The 20,370-nt window shown below is 40.4% G+C and overlaps 1 non-coding gene across 1 annotated transcript; it reads left to right on the top strand.

Moving 5' to 3' along the window:
• Nucleotides 1-1,850: 1,850 nt before the first annotated feature.
• On the top strand, nt 1,851-1,960 carry LOC149751291 (small nucleolar RNA R71). The gene has a single exon (XR_016398396.1). It is a non-coding gene; the product is annotated as a small nucleolar RNA R71 (small nucleolar RNA).
• Nucleotides 1,961-20,370: the final 18,410 nt, after the last annotated feature.

Raw genomic sequence — 20,370 nt, 5'->3', positions numbered from 1 at the left:
TTTCAAATTCTCCTACTTTTGGTCTCCACCCAGTGACCATCTTAATATCCAGATTATCCATAATAGGTGTGACTGACAAATCATTATCATTAGTTCCATTAGGACACCAATCAATTAAGCTATCATCGGATGGGTCGTTAATTGCTTTAGCTAACAAATATTCCTCTGCGATGGTTTCAACCCAATCAACCTCTTTACTCTCTTCGAAATCATTGGGTTGTTTGCACACATTAAAAATATTGATTTCTAAGGTCATGTTACCAAAAGAAAGCTTCATGACGCCATTCCTACAATTAATTAATGCATTAGAAGTCGCAAGGAATGGACGTCCTAAAATGACCGGAATCTGAGATTGTGAGTTCGAAGCCGGCTGTGTGTCCAATACAATAAAATCGACAGGAAAGTAGAACTTGTCTACTTGGACTAATACATCCTCGATAATCCCCCTTGGAATTTTAACTGACCTGTCAGCTAATTGCAAAGTGACGGAGGTTGGCTTCAACTCACCTAAACCAAGTTGCTCATATACAGAATATGGCAATAAATTCACACTCGCCCCTAAATCTAACAATGCTCGCTCTATCCTAAAGTCACCTATGATGCATGAGATGGTTGGGCAACCTGGATCTTTATATTTAGGGAGAATGTTGTGCTGCAAAATAGCACTCACATTTTCAGTTAAAAATGCCTTCTTCTTAACATTTAATCGGCGTTTGACAGTACACAAGTCCTTCAAAAATTTGGCATATGAGGGTACTTGTTTGATTGCATCAAGAAGAGGTATGTTGATCTTTACTTGTTTAAAAAGCTCAAGAATTTCAGAATTAGGTTCGAGCTTTTGCAACGGTTTTAACCGTTGTGGAAAAGGTGGGGGAAAAGGACATTCAACTTTCTCGGTAGAAGTTGGGACCTCAACTTCATCTTTGTCCCTTTCATCGACTTTAGGAGCATCAGAATTAGAAGTGTCCTGCGGTTTTAATGGGACGGTATGATCAATCACTTTCCCATTACGCAAAGTCATGATGCTCTTTGCATGTTCTGTATGCGAACTAGAAGGAGCCGTATTATTACTACCGTGCACTTGTGGGTTAGGTTGGGGTTGAGCTGGAAGCTTACCCTTCTCTTGGGTACTTAGGACGGTAGTCAACATTGACAATTGGTTCCTTATGTCTTCAAAATTTCGAGTATTTTGAGCATTGATATTAGCTTGACCTTGTAGAAAAGTTTGTATGGATTGCAAGGTATCCTCGATATTTGGCTTTTGAGAGGGTGGTGATGCAAAAGTAGGATGTGCAGGTGAAGGAGCTGAATGGTGTGACTGTTGAGGATGATCATTTCTCCACCTAAAGTTTGGATGATTCTTCCAACCAGGGTTATAGGTATTCGAGTATGGATCGTTATAAGGCTTTTGGTAGGAGTTCATAGCATTTGCTTGATCGTGCAAGACTTCTTTGAATGCCGGTATGGTGGGACAATCTGTAGTAGTATGACCCGACATATCGCAGATACCACAACATTCGTTTCGAAGCTCTATAGTCTTGACAGGCTCAACCTTCCTAAGCTCAATTTCTTCTACCTTCCTAGTGAGGGCTGCCATTTTAGCGTGAAGATCATCCTCAGTTCTGAGGTTGTAAAGGCCTCCCTGTACAGAGCTAGTGGGCTTAGGTAAAGACTTGTTATTTCTATCCCCGTTATCCCAAAGTTGGGCAGTCTCCGCAAGGGAATCCAAATATTCCCATGCTTCATCAGGGTGTTTTTCTAAAAATCTACCATTGCACATGGTCTCTACAAACTGTTTCAACTGTGGAGATAAACCTTCATAAAAGAAGCTAATGGTTCTCCAAGTTTCGAACCCGTGATGAGGGCATGAGAGAAGAAGGTCTTTAAATCTTTCCCAACATTCATAAAATGTTTCATTATCTTTTTGTTGGAAATTGCTAATATGTCTTTTTAAAAAGTTGGTCCTTTGTGTGGGAAAGAACTTCTTTAAAAATTCTCTCTGCATATCTTGCCAAGTTCTTATTGATCTAGGTCGCAACGAGTTTAGCCATGTTTTGGCCTTATCTTTTAGAGAGAAAGGGAACAATGTCAACTTGAGGACATCCTCGGTGACGTTTGGCACTCTAAATGTAATGCTCAATTCTTCAAAATCTTTTAAATGAAGATACGGACTTTCGGACTCTAACCCATAAAACTTGGGCAGCAATTGGATTACCCCTGGTTTGATGTCAAAATGTCCTACATTATCAGGAAAAATTATGCATGAAGGCTGACTAGTCCTAGCCGGTTGTAGGTATTGTCTTAGAGTCATAACATGGGGTTCTCGTTCTCGATTGTGGTGACTCCCCGCATCTTCATTTAAATCAGCCATCTCACAAGGTGTGAGATATTGCGAAGGAATTTCAGAGGTATGTCCTAAGGGATGATCTAAAGTTGTACGACTTAATCGACCGGTGTCGTCCCTATTCCACTTTAACATGCAAAATAATTCCCTCTCTTTTTTTTCTTTTTTTCTCTTCTTTTTTTTTTTAAATAATAAGTACCAACTAAAGATATCCTAAAACGACACCTTAATTCAAAAATTTATTCTCAATCAATCATGCAACAAAACATTACACCTCAATTTCTAATGTTTTTCTTAAATTTCTAGACAGCTCCTAACTGGTTTGAAGAGGACACCTAAGCCTCCAATCCGGTCTAATGAACCTAGTTGACCAGGTAAGCTCCCAGGTAAGTGGAGGGGTCACGATGCGTTCGCAAAGGTCCCACTTAAAACCCACTTGCCTCGAACAGATGAACTGTCTCCCTTATAGGGACAAAGCTTGCCTAGACATCAACTAAGCCACAGAGCGAAATTGGTGCAACTTTCGGTGGTCTTCATCCTATTGAGCTCGAATGTCCTTAGGGGCCAACGTCTAGTTGATTTTAGTTAAGCTTGGGACATTTATGCACTGGGGTGATTTTTGGGCTAAGGACGAGTGATGAAATCCCGACCTTATCTTTTTAAATAGGTTCAGCCCTTAGAATATTTTATGTTGATGCCTTACACTATATGCAACAATCAAGAGATTTTTTTTAAATATTTTATGGCATGACATTAAATTTCATTTAATAGGTGATCAAGCAAATTATTTATTTTTTTTTTAAAATTTTATGAGTTGAAGTCTGAAATTTGAAATTTGAATTCTAAAATTTGAAATTTAAAATTTGAAATTTTAGGTTTTCCCTCTTTTTTTTTTTTTTTTGAATAATCACCCTTGATCTTTTCTTAAAGTTTTTTTTTCTAAATTTTCAATTAGCAACAAGGGTTAATAAGATATGATAACAATAAATTTCTTATTCTAAAAAAAAAATAAATGCAGAAAATTCAAAGCAGAAAACAGCAAGGCTTCGTATTAATCTGATGGTCTTAAAAATGTCAGAATGTCAATCAGACCGTTCCGATTATCTAACAATGCGTCTTGCACTAGCTGACCAAATTTGAGTCAAATCAGACGGCTAATTTCTATGATATCAGAGTTTGATGCAAACTGTGCGGGGAATTAAAAATAGTAGTAAAGATGCAATTTTTTTTTTTCAAAAGAAAAATACTAACTACTAAGGTAAAAATTAAATCTAAAATTATACTAATAACTCAGCCGTTCCCCGGCAACGGCGCCAAAAACTTGGTGCTAAAATAAAACTGTTCTCCCAAGTGCAGGAGATTCGCACAAGTAGTATAACTCGGAAGTCCGAGGTCGATTCCTCAGGGAACGATCTATGGATTATTAGCGTAATCTTAGATTAATTAATTCAGTTAATTTGTTGATTAAGATGATGTTTTGCAAATAGAAAACAAATCAATGCGCAGAGAATCAAAGTATGGATAGATTAAGATGGAGTAGGGATCTGGAATCCCCCTTGATAATTTTGCATTCAAGAAATAAATTCTTCGATTCTTGATTAAAGATATCAATGTAAAATAGATCAAAGCATGGGATATATTTTAGGGACATATGAACTCTATTTCTAAGCATTTATCGTGCCTATTACATCAACGACAAATCAAATACTAAAGCGGTCCACATGTCGATCAACATAAACCATTAAAGAACTATCTATAAAATAATTATGCAAGAATCCATAATATATTGGAAATATAAATCTATAAGAATTAAAGGTTTAGAATTTACTTCAATGATAGCAATACATCAAGGGTTCCTCCATCACCCTTCACCTAAAGGATTAGCCAGCCATCAAAAACATTATCCTACCTCTCATCACTTTTTTTTTTTCTTTTTCTTTTCGGAAACAGGGCATACCCTGTTTCCTTCTTCTCCTTTCCCGCAACAGCCGGCTCCCCTGTTTTCTTTCTTTCTTTTCGGAATCGGTCCCCCTTCCCAGCCGAGAAGGTCCTCTTTATATAGATCGCCCCGGAGCCCATGGAATCGATGGTTCCACTGATCGCGCGTGGGGAGGAAACGTCACCGAGGATCGTGCGTTGCGGACGGCTGGAACGGAGGAAGAAAAAGGCTGCTGTGAGGCGCTGTGGGTGAGGCGAATGGCAGGGCGGTGATCTTGGCTGCTGCGGCGCTTCACGGGATCGGCGGGATGGCTGGCATGCTCGGGATTTGATACGGGAGCTGGGATCACGGGCTCGGGCGCTGGAGCTGATCGCGGCTGCTGGGAAGTCCGGGAGATGATCTTGGGCGCTGTGGAGGAGGCAGACGGCACGATCGGCTGGAACGGAGGAAGAAGCGGGCGCTGATCTCGGCTGGGAGGTGAAGCGGACAGACGCCATGGATTACGGCTGGGAAGAAGGCTGAGAAGGCTGGGAGGTGATCGCGGCCGGATCACGAGAGAAGATTGCTCACGGGGTGAAGACGGAGTTGTAGGGAGAGGAGGACTGGACGCCGTGGATGAGGCGGACGTTGGGACCATGAACACGGGAAAATCACGCTGAGAGCTGGACGCGTGAATGGAGGAGGCGGACGCTGGGAGACGCAAGGCGGATGAAATTTGGGTGAGCGGAAACAGGGGATGCACGCGTGAGAGGAGCTGGAGATTGGGTGCGGGATATCAGATCACATATCCTGATTTGGGGGAAAGATCATAGTTCTTTGGACTCGTGAATGGTTGAGGTGGGTGAAAACTGGTTGAGGGGATGCGGCTTGCACGTGGAGATGCTTGCGAGATGATGGGCTCGACTAGGCCATGGCGAGATCGGGTCGCACAGCTTGGGCTATGCATCTTCCTGAACCAAATTTGTATCAAATATGCATTTTATTTCTGATTTACGATAACCTATATGAAACATAAGTATAATATTAACTCGACGAAATTATCATCATCTGTTAACAATAAGACTAATTTAAGTGATATATAGATCGCACTTTTGTGCTCTCATCAATGTGACATCGATTTCATGTTTAATGATTTAATGATCAGATGCATCATGCTAGGTTAGACAGGTCATGCTTATCGTTAGAGTAGATGGTTTGTGCTAGACTTAGATGATTCATGCTAGGAATTAGTTATAATTTTCTTTTATGATTGCTTTGGCTTGTAGTCGGAAGCAATCAAGTCTTAAATACAACTCAATCATTGAAAGCGTCACGAATATAAATCTATCGGTGGATTCTAGCCCTAAACTCCTCCCTCCATAGATAATTCATACTATTACATCCATATTAATTCTTAGTTTTTATCATTTACTCTAGCTTATATCCTTTGAAGTAACTATTCAATTAGGAAAAAATAACTTGTCTCCAATCCCTGTGGACCGACACCCGTAATCACTATCCTACGGGATACGTGCTATTGCGTGGTTTATTTTTGAAATTGAAATAACCGATCATCGGGAGTCGACTCGACAAGCATCGGAATCGACTCGAAATCTTCGGAGTCGACTCGGTGACAGGGTCTGAAATTCATCTTTCTGTCCTTCTGTCTGTTCTCAGTCGGAGTCGACTCGTAGTGTACCGGAGTCGACTCGAGCTTGTGCCAGAATCTCTGAAATACTTAGAGTCGACTCGTAATCTTCCGGAGTCGACTCGAGCTTCGGACTTTGGCTTAATTGAATTCAACACTTAGCCAAATGACTTTGAACCAAGTCTCGATGCTCTTAAAGATAAATTCACATATATTCACCTGAAACACTAGATTGAATTCATTAGTACAACATGAAATATACTCAAATGCTTTGAGCTCATCAAAATCAAATAGGGGTATAATCAATCACTCCATAATCTTCTCCTTTTTGATGATGACAAAACATTGAGTATTTGTAAAGTAAATTGCTCAACCAAGAGGTGATTTATAGTAAAGTTTTGAAATGAATTCAAATGTCTAGTCATTTAATTTATCCAAAATTGAAAGGTATGAAACAGTAAATTCTGAAATTAAAGCTCCCCCTTTTATTTGGAATTATATAAGCCTTCTAATCATGCAATCAATTGTTTGGCTTATATGTGATTAATGAATTTGCTTTCTTAAGATTTCAGATTCTCCTCCTCAACATGTGCATTCAATTTTGTTTAAGTTTTCTGAATTTACTTTAAATGTTCTGAAACTTTTGAGCTTAATTCTTACTTTCAGAGAAAAAATCTGACAATTTGTTCTTGAGTATGATTCAACTATTCTCCGAATATCCCTTGAATAGATTTTGAAGATTACTCCTTGAGGAGCCCCAACAGAGAGATAATGAGCCTCGAGGTATAGAATCCACTAAGAACAAATTACATTTTGCTTTAAGAATTTCCTTTTTAGTGATTCTCTTTACATTTCAATCCATTTACATTTCAATTCATCATATTTTCTCCTCCTTTTTGTCATCATAGCAAAAAGGCACAAAACACAGAAAAAGATAAGAAGTCAAATTGCACAGTTTTGAAAGAAAATTTCTATTCATTGTATTAAAGTCAAATTGAGTACAAATGTGAATACATATCAGAAAAGTCCTCAAGGGACTATACATCATAAAATCAAAAATAAATACACTAGGGTCGTCTAGTAGTGGAGGATGTGGCTCCCGTACTCAGTCTAGCATGTTTCATGACCAAGCTTATCCCCTCAGATACATTCCCTAGTTGTGCGATGATCTCAGAGGTGGCCCTAGATTGTATCTCAGTTAGTTGGGTCACACTCTCCTGAATAGTGTCAAGCTTGAACATTAAGTCATTTGCAAGCCTTTCCGCTCCTTGACTCTGGCTACCCAACTCTTCTATGATGCTGTCTCGCATCTTCCTCGTGTCATCCTTTATGTCGCTAAGGCTCCAGTATTGACCTTGGACTAGGCTCCTTATATTGTACATTTCCTCCTTAAGGTCTGCTATCATCTTGGACACCGCTGCTGTGGAGGGAACGACGTCAGTGGAGGGAGCACTAAGTGGACCTCGCAGCTCTCTCAATATATCATCTCTCAGCTCCCTCACTATCTCCTGTCTCATCTCCCGGAGCTGCTCAGTGCTGATCCGGACTTCTAGAGGTTGCTGAGGTGGTGGAGTTGTAGATGGTCCAGCTGAAGTAGATGGGAATGAGGGACTAGAAGTGGATGGAAAAGTGGGAGGAGCTGTGTAGTGGTTCTGGTCATGGTCAGATCTAGGTGAATGGTGAGTAGTGGGGTCAGATGGTGTGGATGAAGATGTTTTCCTAACTCAGACATCCTCTACTTTATGGAAGCCCATTCTGTGGAGAGTCCCCTCATCCATATGATCAGTGAACCTAAGGAAGCGTGTGGGAGAGGAAGTCAAAGTTGACTTTCCTCCCGGTAGAGACTACCCTCCCGGCGCATGAACGCGAGGGAATCGGCCTCGGCGGAGAAGGAACCGGAGAGGATGCCCTCACGGGTTCATTCCGCGCCTTGGACCGTTGCTCGGCGTCGCTCGACGCAAGAGGTCTCTTCCGACGAGTGACAACGGATTTCCTAGGCATTTTGACCTGAAAACCGAAGGAAGGACAAGAAAAATGGAAGAAAACTCGAGGGAAAGGACCTAAAATGGGTCGGAGACGAGGTTGGAGACGACTCTAGGGTTTTGGAACAGTGGCGGCCGAAAATAGAAGTGAAGAATAAACGTTTCGATTAGGGTTAAAAATCGGATTTCCGACCTCGAGTCGACTCCAGTAAGGCGCGAGTCGACTCGACCGCGAGTCGACTCCTGAAATGCGCTAGTCGACTCGAACTCTGGCATATAACCAAAAACTCAGTTAATTCCGTGCCAATAGTGAGAGATATGGAAATATTTAAGACTTAAAGGACTGATTTGATGACCATAGACAAGAAATCCTATGTCCAACATAAGCTAATAATCAAAATCAATGAATTAGAGGGGAGTATCACAAGAATGGATCAATCACTTCTAGCCCTCTTCTAAGAATACAAAATCGATCTTCACTCAAGGGTTTTGTGAAGATGTCAGCAAGTTGATCATCAGTGCAAACAAATTCAAGCATCACATCACCATTTAACACATGATCTCTTATGAAGTAATGTCTTATCTCAATATGTTTAGTCTTGAGTGTTGAATTGGATTTTTAGTTAGATTTATGGCACTTGTATTATAACAATTTATGGGAATCTTATTTTGTTTAATGCCATAATCTTCAAGTTGTTGCTTGATCCATAAAATTTGAGCACAACAACTCCCGGCAGCAACATATTCGACTTCAGCCGTAGACACTGCAACCGAGTTTTATTTCTTGCTAAACCATAAAATTAAGTTCTCTCCTAAAAATTGACAAGACCCGCTAGTGCTTTTTCTATCAAGTTTACAACCAGCGAAGTCTTAATCAGTGTACCCTATTAAGTTTATGCTTGAGTCTTTAGAGTACCATAGACCTATGTTTTTTGTTCCTATGAGATATTTAAAAATTCTCTTAACTGCAATTAGGTGTGATTCCTTAGGATTAGATTGATATCTAGCACACATGCATACACTAAACATGATATCAGGTCTACTTGCTGTAAGATATAATAAAGATCCTATCATACCTTATACAGCTTTTGATCTACTGATTTACCTGATTCATCTTTGTCTAGTTTGCATGATGAGCTCATGGGAGTGCCAATTGACTTGTTTCCATCCATATCAAACTTCTTTAGCATTTCCTTGATGTATTTACCTTGATTGATGAAAATCCCTTCCTTGGATTGTTTGATTTGAAGTTCGAGGAAATAGTTCAATTCTCCCATCATGCTCATCTCAAATTTACTCTGCATTAATTTAGCAAACTCTTCGCAAAGGCGATTGTTAGTAGCACCGAAAATAATATCATCTACATAAATCTGCACTACTAACATATTTGTGTTTTTCTTTTTTAAAAATAGAGTTGTATCAATATTTCCTCTAGAAAATTCATGGTCTAATAGAAACTTGCTAAGTCTTTCATACCATGCTCTAGGGGCTTGTTTTATGCCATAAAGTGCTTTATTTAGTTTATAAACATGATTGGGGTATTAATGATTCTCAAAATCAGGAGGTTGTTCTATATAAACCTCCTCATTAATATACCCATTCAAGAAGGCACTTTTTACATCTATTTGGAATTATTTGAAATCTTTATTACATGCAAATGCTAGTAACAATCTAATTGCCTCAAGTCTAGCTACAGGAGCAAAAGTCTCATCAAACTCTATACCTTCTTCTTGATTATAGCCCTTTGCTACAAGTCTAGCCTTGTTCCTAACCACAACTCCATTTTCATCAAGTTTATTTTTGTATATCCATTTAGTTCCTATTATTGAGTATTCAGTGGGTCTTTCAACTAAGTTTCATACTTTATTTCTTGTAAATTGGTTAACGCCTTTCTACTAGTCCTTTATTCCGGTTCTATACCCCATCTCCCTTTAACGCTGTGTCAAGGCCACAACGAGCGGAACGGAACTGTTCCTCTTGCATAGCATTTATCCAATTTACATCACTTTCAGCTTCTTCAATGTTTTTAGGTTCTAAATGTGAAACAAATGCAAGATGATTATTTAAGTTTCTAAGAGAGGCTCTAGTTCTAACAAGTTGAGATGGATCATCTAAGATTAATTCTTTAGGATGACCGTGAGCATACCTCCAAGCCTTTGTAAGCCCATGTTCGGTAATTACATCTTGGCTTGTTGTAGTTTCTTCAACTTGCTTGGGTTCATCCTCTTGTAGAGTCATGTGATCCATCTTTTCTTCAATTATTCCTGCATCATCATCAAATACTACTCTCTTGCTGGAGGAAGTATTATTAGAATCATCAAAGACAACATGGATGGATTCTTCAATTACAAGGATTCTTTTGTTGAAGACTCTATAAGCCTTACTTGATGTAGAATATCCCAAAAAGATACCTTCATCAGATTTGGAATCAAATTTACCTAAGTTATCTTTGCCATTATTATGAATGAAACACCTACATCCAAACACATGAAAGTAGTTTACTTGGGCTTTCTATCTCTCCAAAATTCGTAAGGTGTTTTCTTTATAATTGGTCTTAATAGAACTCTATTTAATATATGACATGATGTGTTAATGGCTTCTTTCCAAAAATACTTTGGAAGGTTACTTTCACACAATATGGTTCTAGCCATTTCTTCTAGGGTTCTATTCTTTCTTTCCACAACTTCATTTTGTTGTGGTGTCCTAGGTGCAGAGAAATTATGAGTTATTCCCTTTTTACTACAGAATTCATCAAATAGATGATTTTCAAATTCCATTCCATGATCACTCCTAATAGCTATAACTGAAGCATTTCTTGAGTTAGTTACTTCCTTATAAAATTTCTTAAATACTGAAAATGCTTCATCTTTATGAGCTAAAAATATGACCCATGTGTATCTAGAAAAATCATCTATAATGACAAGGTCATACTTGTTTCCACCAAGGCTTGTGGTTCTAGTTGGTCCAAAAAGATCCATGTGAAGTAGTTCAAGGGGTCTAGTAGTAGAGACACAATTTATGGATTTAAAGGAACTTCTAGATTGTTTGCCATATTGACATGCTTCACAAATTTTATTTTTCTCAAATTTTAGCTTTGGTAAACCAATCACAGAATCTCTTTTAACTAATTTTGATATTATATCCACACTTGCATGACCTAATTTACAGTGCCATAACCAACTTGCATCATTGACTTTAGAATCACTAGCTACTAAGCAACAAATATTTTTGGCGAGATCTTCAAGATCTACTATATAAACATTGCCACATCTTATTCATTTGAATACTAAGCTATTGTCAATTGAGTTGGTTATAATGCATAAAGATGGCTTAAACAGAACATCAAAACCTCTATCACATAATTGACTAACGCTAAGTAAGTTATGCTTAAGACCATCTACAAACCGTATATTATCAACGAAGATTGAAGGGGTGATTTGTATTTTACCTATACCAATGATGTGACCTTGGTTGTTGTCTCCAAAAGTCATTGCACCTCCCTCTTTAGGCTCTAGGGTGAAGAATTGCTCCTTGTCATCCGTCATGTGTCTTGAGCAGCCACTATCCAAGTACCAACAGTGTTTGTTGACCTTGGCTGCAAGATACTCCTACACAAGGAAATCATACAGTTTTAGATACCCAAGTTTTCTTGGATCCTTCAAGGTTAGTAATGTTGGTTTCTTTTGGAACCCAAATCTTTTTAATCATTCTTTTAACTTCAGTTTTTTTGTGGTTACATGCATTTGCTATATGTCCTACTTTACCACAACAAAAATAAGTTACATTTTTTGTTTTACTTTTTTCGGCTTTTACAAAAAAGTTTTTAAGAAATTTTTGCTTGTTGTTAGGCTTATACCCTAAACCGGCTTTATTAAATACAGCTCTTTGACTATTAAGAATTATTTCTAGTTTTTCAGAACTAAAGGTATGTTGGGGACCCGCCCATGCCGCTGATATTTCAAAAATTTTTCAGATGGCAGCGGAATCGGCATGCACGGGTTCGACGTTCATCGCATGAACGTTGTTTCGAGACCTTTCGTAATTAGGTAAGAATTAAAACTTTTAAAACTATTAGGAAGATCAAATCTTCACCTTGCGCGGGTAGATGATCACCGCGAATCTGAATTCGTGGTTTTAGGAAGAGGGTTTGCTTGAAGCCGTTCAAACGTCCGGCCTCTACGGGTATCCACACGAAGCAGAGGACCGATCAAAGCTTTCTCGTCTCCCCGGGGTGCTAGCTCCCTTGCAGAGACTTCCTTTGATGGCTGATCTCCTCTCTTTCTTTCAACTCTTGAAAGTGCTTGAGAGGAGGAAGAAGAAGAAGGAACTCAAGGAAGAAGAACACAGCTTCTGCAGCCTTCTTTCTTTTCCCTGCGTTGGAAGAAGGATTGGAGGAAGAGGATGACGCCAACGTTTGGACTTTGCTCTCCCTTTGCTTGCGGCTGAACCAAGAGAGGAGAGGGGCTGGTGGCGGTAGCAAGAGGAGGAAGAGAGCTCTCTGCTAGGGCGCCGGCCTCATGCCTCCTTATAAAGCCATCTAGGGCTCCTACAATCTAGGAGCCCTAGACATATTTCCTAAGAGGAAAGGGGGGGCGCCGGCCCCTCTCTTCATGCCGCACACAAGGAGAGGAGGAGGGGCGTGATCCCTCCTCCTTGTGATGCCCTAATCCTCTTCCAAAGAGGATTAGGTGCCTCTCTTATGGTTTAATCCCAATCCAATTAGGATTAGCCAAATTGGGTTCAATCTATGCTAGTCCTAATCTAATTAGGACTTGAATGAACCATGACTCAATTGAACTCTTCAATCCTAATCCAATTAGGAGTCATGTTGATTCATTAGATTAATAATTAATTTAGACTTAAGGAATCCTAATCTAATTAGGATGTATTTAATTTTAGTCCTAATCCAATTAGGACTCTATTTGAATCCGAAGTCCTAATCCAATTAGGATTTCTAGGAATCCTACTTCAAGTAGGAATCCAATTTTAATTCAAAATTCCTAATCTCATTAGGATTGTAGGAATCCTATTCCAAGTAGGAATTGCAGTCCTACTCCAACTAGGATTTCCAGCCCTAATCCAATTAGGACTCCAGGAATCCTACCCGAAGTAGGATTTGTGTTCAAGTCCAATTAATTAATTCCCTTTGTTCCTTCTTCAACTTCTTATCAATCAAATTGATTTCTTGTGATTCCTAATCACGATTTCAACCATCGGATCGGTCAATACTTCTAGTGTGTGTGACCCCATAGGTTCTACTCTGACTGGTAGTGAGATATATTATGATCTCTATCACAATATCATTGAAAACTCCTTTCAATGGGTCGGAACGATTCCAACTCAACTCATTAGGATTTATCGATCATCAAGATAATCCCTATGAGTCCCACCATCCACCAGTGACACCTAGCAGCATATAGTGGCTACCCAGTAGAATAGAAAGATGAACCTCTAGGTGCAGTTAACATGTGATACAGTCCCTACTATCGTGGATCCCTACAGGACGGAGGTCATGGACAACTCGTCAAACCCCATCGTCTGTCATATGTCAAGATTTATTCGACTTGAGTTCGATAGCGGAAAACTCTTTTCCCACTTTATATTACTGCCCTGGCCAAGGTCTTAGAACTCAGTCTAACAAATCACATAGGATCACTCCTCTTCTATCAAGGTCGATAGATTCCTTATAGGTGCATACCCTACTCCTACAGTGAACTTACTGCAGCCAATCTACACTGCATGGACCCATATGGCTAGAGACCATGTATGTGTGCAGTCAAACTACAATAACCTCACTGTGAGTAGCCGAAGCACCGCAGGTCAAAGGACCAGTCACACTACTGCAACATCAAGCAAGTCACTGACGAGTGGATAGACATCCAAGTGACTTCTTGTCTTGGTCACGCTCAGTACCCTTGTTCTCTAACAAGCACCTGCACTATCACTTCAGTGTCCCTACACTGTGGACTCAAGTCTCGTCCATCCAGAAGGAAAGTGATCTGTGCACTGATCGGATCGATCACCGTCCTCGTGATGATCCATTGATCAGGAGCATTTAGAAATTTATCACCAATGATACATGGCTCAAATTCTCAACTCTTGAGAATATGTATCATCATCTTATTAATTTCTTGGACGATTCATAGACACATAAATAATATGAATGTAAAGATGCCTTTTATTCATTCAATAATAAATAGTCAAGTACAAAATTATGTCCCTAGAATCAACAATGTGTCAGCCAATTTGGCTTCTAGGGCATACATCTAACAATCTCCCACTTGCACTAAAGCCAATTGGTCATATATCTTAGGCCCATCTTCTCAAGGTGGGCTTCAGTCTTTTGCTGACTCAGCTGCTTAGTGAACGGGTCTGCCACGTTATCCGCGGAGTCTACTCTCTGCACCTCTACATATTTCTTCTCCACATAGTCGCGTATGAGGTGAAAGCGCCGCTCTATATGCTTAGACTTCTGATGAGACCTTGGCTCCTTAGCAAGGGCTATGGCGCCATTATTATCGCAGTAGAGTGTTATGGCATCTGATGTCATCACATCCAACTCTGCAATGAATTTCTTGAACCAGAAGCCTTCCTTAGCAGCTTCAGAGGCGGCGATGTATTCAGCTTCCATAGTAGAATCAGCAATGATCGGTTGTTTAGAACTTTTCCAATTCACCGTACCACCATTGCACAAGAACACGTATCCAGATGTTGACTTCCTGTCATCGACATCAGTCATGAAGTCTGAATCTGTGTACCCTTCTACCTTTAACTCTGATGATCCTCCAAAAACCAAGAATAAATCTTTAGTTCTTCTCAAGTACTTAAGAATATTCTTCACAGCTGTCCAGTGTTCTTCACCTGGATTCGACTGATATCTGCTTGTGACACTCACAGCAAGAGCTATATCAGGTCGTGTACATAGCATGGCATACATGAGGCTTCCTATTGCCGATGCATAAGGAATCTTGCTCATGCGTTGAATCTCTTCAGATGTGTTGGGGCACATCTTCTTGGAGAGATGAATTCCATGCCTTAGGGGTAAGAGACCCCTCTTGGAGTTTTCCATGCTGAACCTCTTCAGCACCTCCTCTATGTACATTTTCTGTGACAGGCCAAGCATCCTTTTAGATCTATCTCTATAGACCTTTATTCCCAAAATATAGGATGCTTCCCCAAGGTCTTTCATAGAGAATTCTTTTGACAACCAGACCTTGACCGAGGTTAGCATGGGAATATCATTCCCAATCAGGAGAATGTCATCTACGTACAGTACGAGAAAAACGACAGCACTCCCACTAACCTTTTTGTAAACACACGGTTCCTCTTCGTTTTTGATGAAATCAAACGTTTTGATTGCATCATCGAAACGAGTGTTCCAACTCCGAGATGCTTGCTTTAGTCCATAGATGGACCTTTGCAGCTTGCAGGCCTTGTGATCTCCATCACTGGAAGTGAAACCCAAAGGCTGTTCCATATAGATATCTTCATCAAGATATCCATTCAGGAAAGCAGTTTTCACATCCATCTGCCAGATTTCATAATCATGAAATGCTGCAATGGCAAGCAATGTTCGGATGGATTTTAGCATGGCTACAGGTGAAAAGGTCTCCTGATAGTCAATGCCTTCGCGCTGACTATACCCTTTCACCACAAGCCTTGCCTTATAGGTCTCTACCTCTCCATCCGAACCTATCTTCCTTTTGTAGATCCATTTGCATCCAATAGGTACAATACCTTCTGGTGGGTCTACTAAGGTCCAGACTTGGTTGGAACGCATGGAGTCTAACTCTGACTTCATTGCTTCCAGCCATTTCTCGGAATCGATATCAGATATCGCCTCGTTGTAGGTTTTGGGATCCTGTATGTGATCCCTATCTCCCACTAGGAATATTTCCTCGGTATCCTCTTCTAGTATACCTAAGTATCTATCGGGAGGATGGGAGACCCTACTAGATCTACGAGGTGGTCGAGGGACATCGTGTACTGGCTCTGTATGAATGGGTTCAATAGGATCCATGACTCGTTGCTTTTCAGAGACTTTCTCTTCAAGCTCAATTTTCCTCCCACTGCCTCTATCAAGGATAAACTGATTTTCCAAGAAGATGGCATGACGGCTCACAAACACATTGTGATCCTCTGAGACGTAAAAATTGTATCCTAATGACTCTTTAGGATATCCTATAAAACGAGCACTTATGGTCCTAGCCTCTAACTTGTCTGCCTGTAGTCGCTTGACGTGGGCCGGACATCCCCAAATCTTGAGATGACCAAGACTTGGTTTCTTACCATGCCATATCTCATACGGTGTGGTAGGAACGGATTTAGAGGGAACTCTATTCAATAAATAAATTGCTGTGAGTAAGGCATCTCCCCAAAGGAACATAGGTAAATCAGTGAAGCTCATCATGGACCTGACCATGTCCAACAGGGTCCGATTTCTCCTCTCTGACACCCCGTTGAGTTGAGGTGTACCCGGAGGTGTCCATTGCGAGACTATGCCGTTTTCTTTGAGATAGTCCCGGAATTCCCCACTAAGGTATTCTCCTCCTCGATCTGATCGAAGAGCCTTAAGAGGTTTTCCAGTTTGTTTTTCTACTTCATTCTTGAACTCTTTGAACTTTTCAAAAGACTCAGACTTGTGTCTCATAAGATACACATACCCATACCGTGAATAATCATCGGTAAAGGTAATGAAGTAAGAATAACGTCCCCTGGCTAGCACATCGAATGGGCCACATACATCTGTATGTATTAGGGTAAGTATTTTAGTGGTTCTCTCCCCATGTCCTACAAAGGGCAGTCTAGCCATTTTTCCTTGAAGACAGGACTCGCAAACTGGATATGACTCGGAAGTCAATGAGCCTAAAAGCCCATCTTTATCCATTTTGTTCATTCTGTCTTCTCCAATATGGCCAAGCCTGAGGTGCCACAAATATCTTTGGTTTATCTCATCTCTGGATCTTTTGGATCCTTTGGCACTCACATCTTGCTCGGTAACATTCACAGATACATCCATATGTAAATGATAGAGACTGTCAATTATAAAACCACGTGCGACTATTTTATTTCTTAAATAAATAGAACAGCAGTCTTTGTCAAATGTAAAAACATGACCTTCCTGTGCTAGACATGAAACAGAAATCAAATTTCTGCTAGCAACAGGTACATAATAGCAGTCTCTAAGTAATAAACTAAATCCAGACGGTAGTCGCAGATGGTAGGTGCCCACAGCCACAGCAGCAACTTTTGCCCCGTTGCCAACCCGAAGGGTTACCGCACCTTCCGCCAGCCTTCTACTTTCTTTTAGACCCTGCATGGTAGTGCACAAATGAGCACTAGAACCAGAATCTATAACCCAACTAGAAGTAGAAGAAACCGTTAGATTAGTTTCAATTATGAGCAAGTCTATACCTTCCGAAGGTGTGTCACCTTTCTTGTTCTTCAGGCTCTCGAGGTATGAAGGACAGTTCCTCTTCCAGTGGCCTTCGACATTGCAGTGGAAACATTTTCCTTTGTCGTTAGCCTTTTTCTTTTGAACTTCCTTCTTTGGCTTTTTGTCTTTCTTCTGCTTCTTTGCAGGCTTCTTTTTCTTCCAAGTAGACTTTCTCTTGGAACCAGAAGTCATCTCAGCAGCAAGGACATTGCCCCTTGAACCTTTCAAGGCTCCCTCAGCAGTTACCAACATGTTGATTAGTTCAGTCTTAGTGCATTCAATCTTATTCATGTGGTAGTTTACTATAAACTGACCAAATGAATCAGGAAGTGACTGTAGGATCAAATCCACTTGTAATTCCTTGTGCATGTCCATACCGAGCTTCTCAAGCTCCTCTAGGTCCTTGATCATGGTCAGACCGTGATCATGGACAGACTGCCCTTCGCGCATCTTCGCTTTGAAAAGCCTCTTGGACACTTCAAAACGAGCTGTGCGACTCTGCTCACCATACAACTCTTGCAGGTGTGCCAGTATGTCCCTAGCAGTCTTTATATTTTCATGCTGGCATTGGAGTTCATTAGACATGGATGCCATCATATAGCATTTTACTCTAATGTCATCATCCAACCACTTTTTATGCATCTCACGCTGAACATCAGTAGGACGTGCTGGTAGTGTGGGGATATCTGAATCGAGTATATAGCCTATTTTCTCACAGTCCAAAACAATTTTGAGATTTCTAAGCCAGTCTTTGTAATTGGTTCCGGTCAGTCGGTTGGTCTCAAGAATACGGGTCAGAGGGTTTGAAGCCGACATTGTATCTACAGAGAGTAAAGATTCTAGTTAGACTTTTGTACTTGATCCTAATCTGTTCTAAGGTCTTTTAGAACAAATGTGACTCCCACTATTTTCTCGAATTCCTTACACTCCCCTGGTAGGAAAACGGAAATCCTACGCGACTAGGGTTTCTAGTGGGTACTGCGGTCCCACCGATTTACATGCCACCTCACCTAACAGTTATTGGTGACACATAGATGGATGAGTGTACAACTCTTGTACAATGCTTCTCAAGCATGTTGCAGTGTAACTTGGTCTCTAAGCCATGAAGACCTCACCTAATAGTTATTGGCCCCATTTCTTAGTTAAGTCAGACCCACCGTATAACCGTAGGAATAAAGTCGTCATTGGTTCCTCACCTAACAGTTATTGGTGCCCAACCCCACCTTTACCCTACAACATCTCATGTCTATAGAGAGGTCCAGCCCCCCGATGCAACTTGACCACTGTGTCCAGCCGAGACAAATCAACATCAGAAAGGCCTTAGCAGCTCTACTACAGTGGAAGACCTATTGACTTAATATTGGTTAATCAGGTCTTAGTGTTTGCAACTTGTGTTAGATGTATGCCTTAGAAGCCAAATTGGCTGACACATTGTTGATTCTAGGGACATAATTTTGTACTTGACTATTTATTATTGAATGAATAAAAGGCATCTTTATATTCATATTGTTTATGTGTCTATGAATCGTCCAAGAAATTAATAAGATGATGATACATATTCTCAAGAGTTGAGAATTTAAGCCATGTATCATTGGTGATTAATTTCTAAATGCTCCTGATCAATGGATCATCACGAGGACGGTGATCAATCCGATCAGTGCACAGATCACTTTTCTTCTGGATGGACGAGACTTGAGTCCACAGTGTAGGGACACTGAAGTGATAGTGCAGGTGCTTGTTAGAGAACAAGGGTACTGAGCGTGACCAAGACAAGAAGTCACTTGGATGTCTATCCACTCGTCAGTGACTTGCTTGATGTTGCAGTAGTGTGACTGGTCCTTTGACCTGCGGTGCTTCGGCTACTCACAGTGAGGTTATTGTAGTTTGACTGCATACATACATGGTCTCTAGCCATATGGGTCCATGCAGTGTAGATTGGCTGCAGTAAGTTCACTGTAGGAGTAGGGTATGCACCTATAAGGAATCTATCGACCTTAATAGAAGAGGAGTGATCCTATGTGATTTGTTAGACTGAGTTCTAAGACCTTGGCCAGGGCAGTAATATAAAGTGGAAAAAGGATTTTCCACTATCGAACTCGAGTCGAATAAATCTTGACATATGACAGACGATGGGGTTTGACGAGTTGTCCATGACCTCCGTCCTGTAGGGATCCACGATAGTAGGACTGTATCACATGTTAACTGCACCTAGAGGTTCATCATTCCATTCTGCTGGGTAGCCACTACATGCTGCTAGGTGTCACTGGTGGATGGTGGGACTCATAGGGATTATCTTGATGATCGATAAAACCTAACGAGTTGAGTTGGAATCGTTCCAACCCATTGAAAGGAGTTTTCAATGATATTGAGATAGAGATCACAATATATCTCACTACCAGTCAGAATAGAACCTATGGGGTCACACACACTAGAAGTATTGACCGATCCGATGGTTGAAATCGTGATTAGGAATCACAAGAAATCAATTTGATTGATAAGAAGTTGAAGAAGGAACAAAGGGAATTAATTAATTGGACTTAAACACAAATCCTACTTCGGGTAGGATTTCTAGAGTCCTAATTGGATTAGGACTGGGAATCCTAGTTGGAGTAGGACTGGGATTCCTACAATCCTAATGAGATTAAGAATTTTGAATTAAAATTGGATTCCTACTTGGAGTAGGATTCCTAGAAATCCTAATTGGATTAGGACTTCGGATTCAAATAGAGTCCTAATTGGATTATGACTAAAATTAAACAAATCCTAATTGGATTAGGATTCCTTAAGTCTAAATTAATTAATAATCTAATGAATCAACATGACTCCTAATTGGATTAGGATTGAAGAGTTCAATTGAGTCATGGTTCATTCAAGTCCTAATTGGATTAGGACTAGCATAGATTGAACCCAATTTGGCTAATCCTAATTGGATTGGGATTAAACCATAAGAGAGGCACCCAATCCTCTTTGGAAGAGGATTAGGGCATCACAAGAAGGAGGGATCACGCCCCTCCTCCTCTCCTTGTGTGCGGCATGAAGAGA

This window comes from Phoenix dactylifera, chromosome 14 (assembly GCF_051530095.1).
Source record: "Phoenix dactylifera cultivar Ajwa chromosome 14, Ajwa_hap1_PhDact_Kaust_v1.1, whole genome shotgun sequence".
Classification (NCBI taxonomy): domain Eukaryota; kingdom Viridiplantae; phylum Streptophyta; class Magnoliopsida; order Arecales; family Arecaceae; genus Phoenix; species Phoenix dactylifera.
Note: the sequence above shows the minus strand (reverse complement) of the source record. Positions and strands in the feature narration are given on the sequence as shown.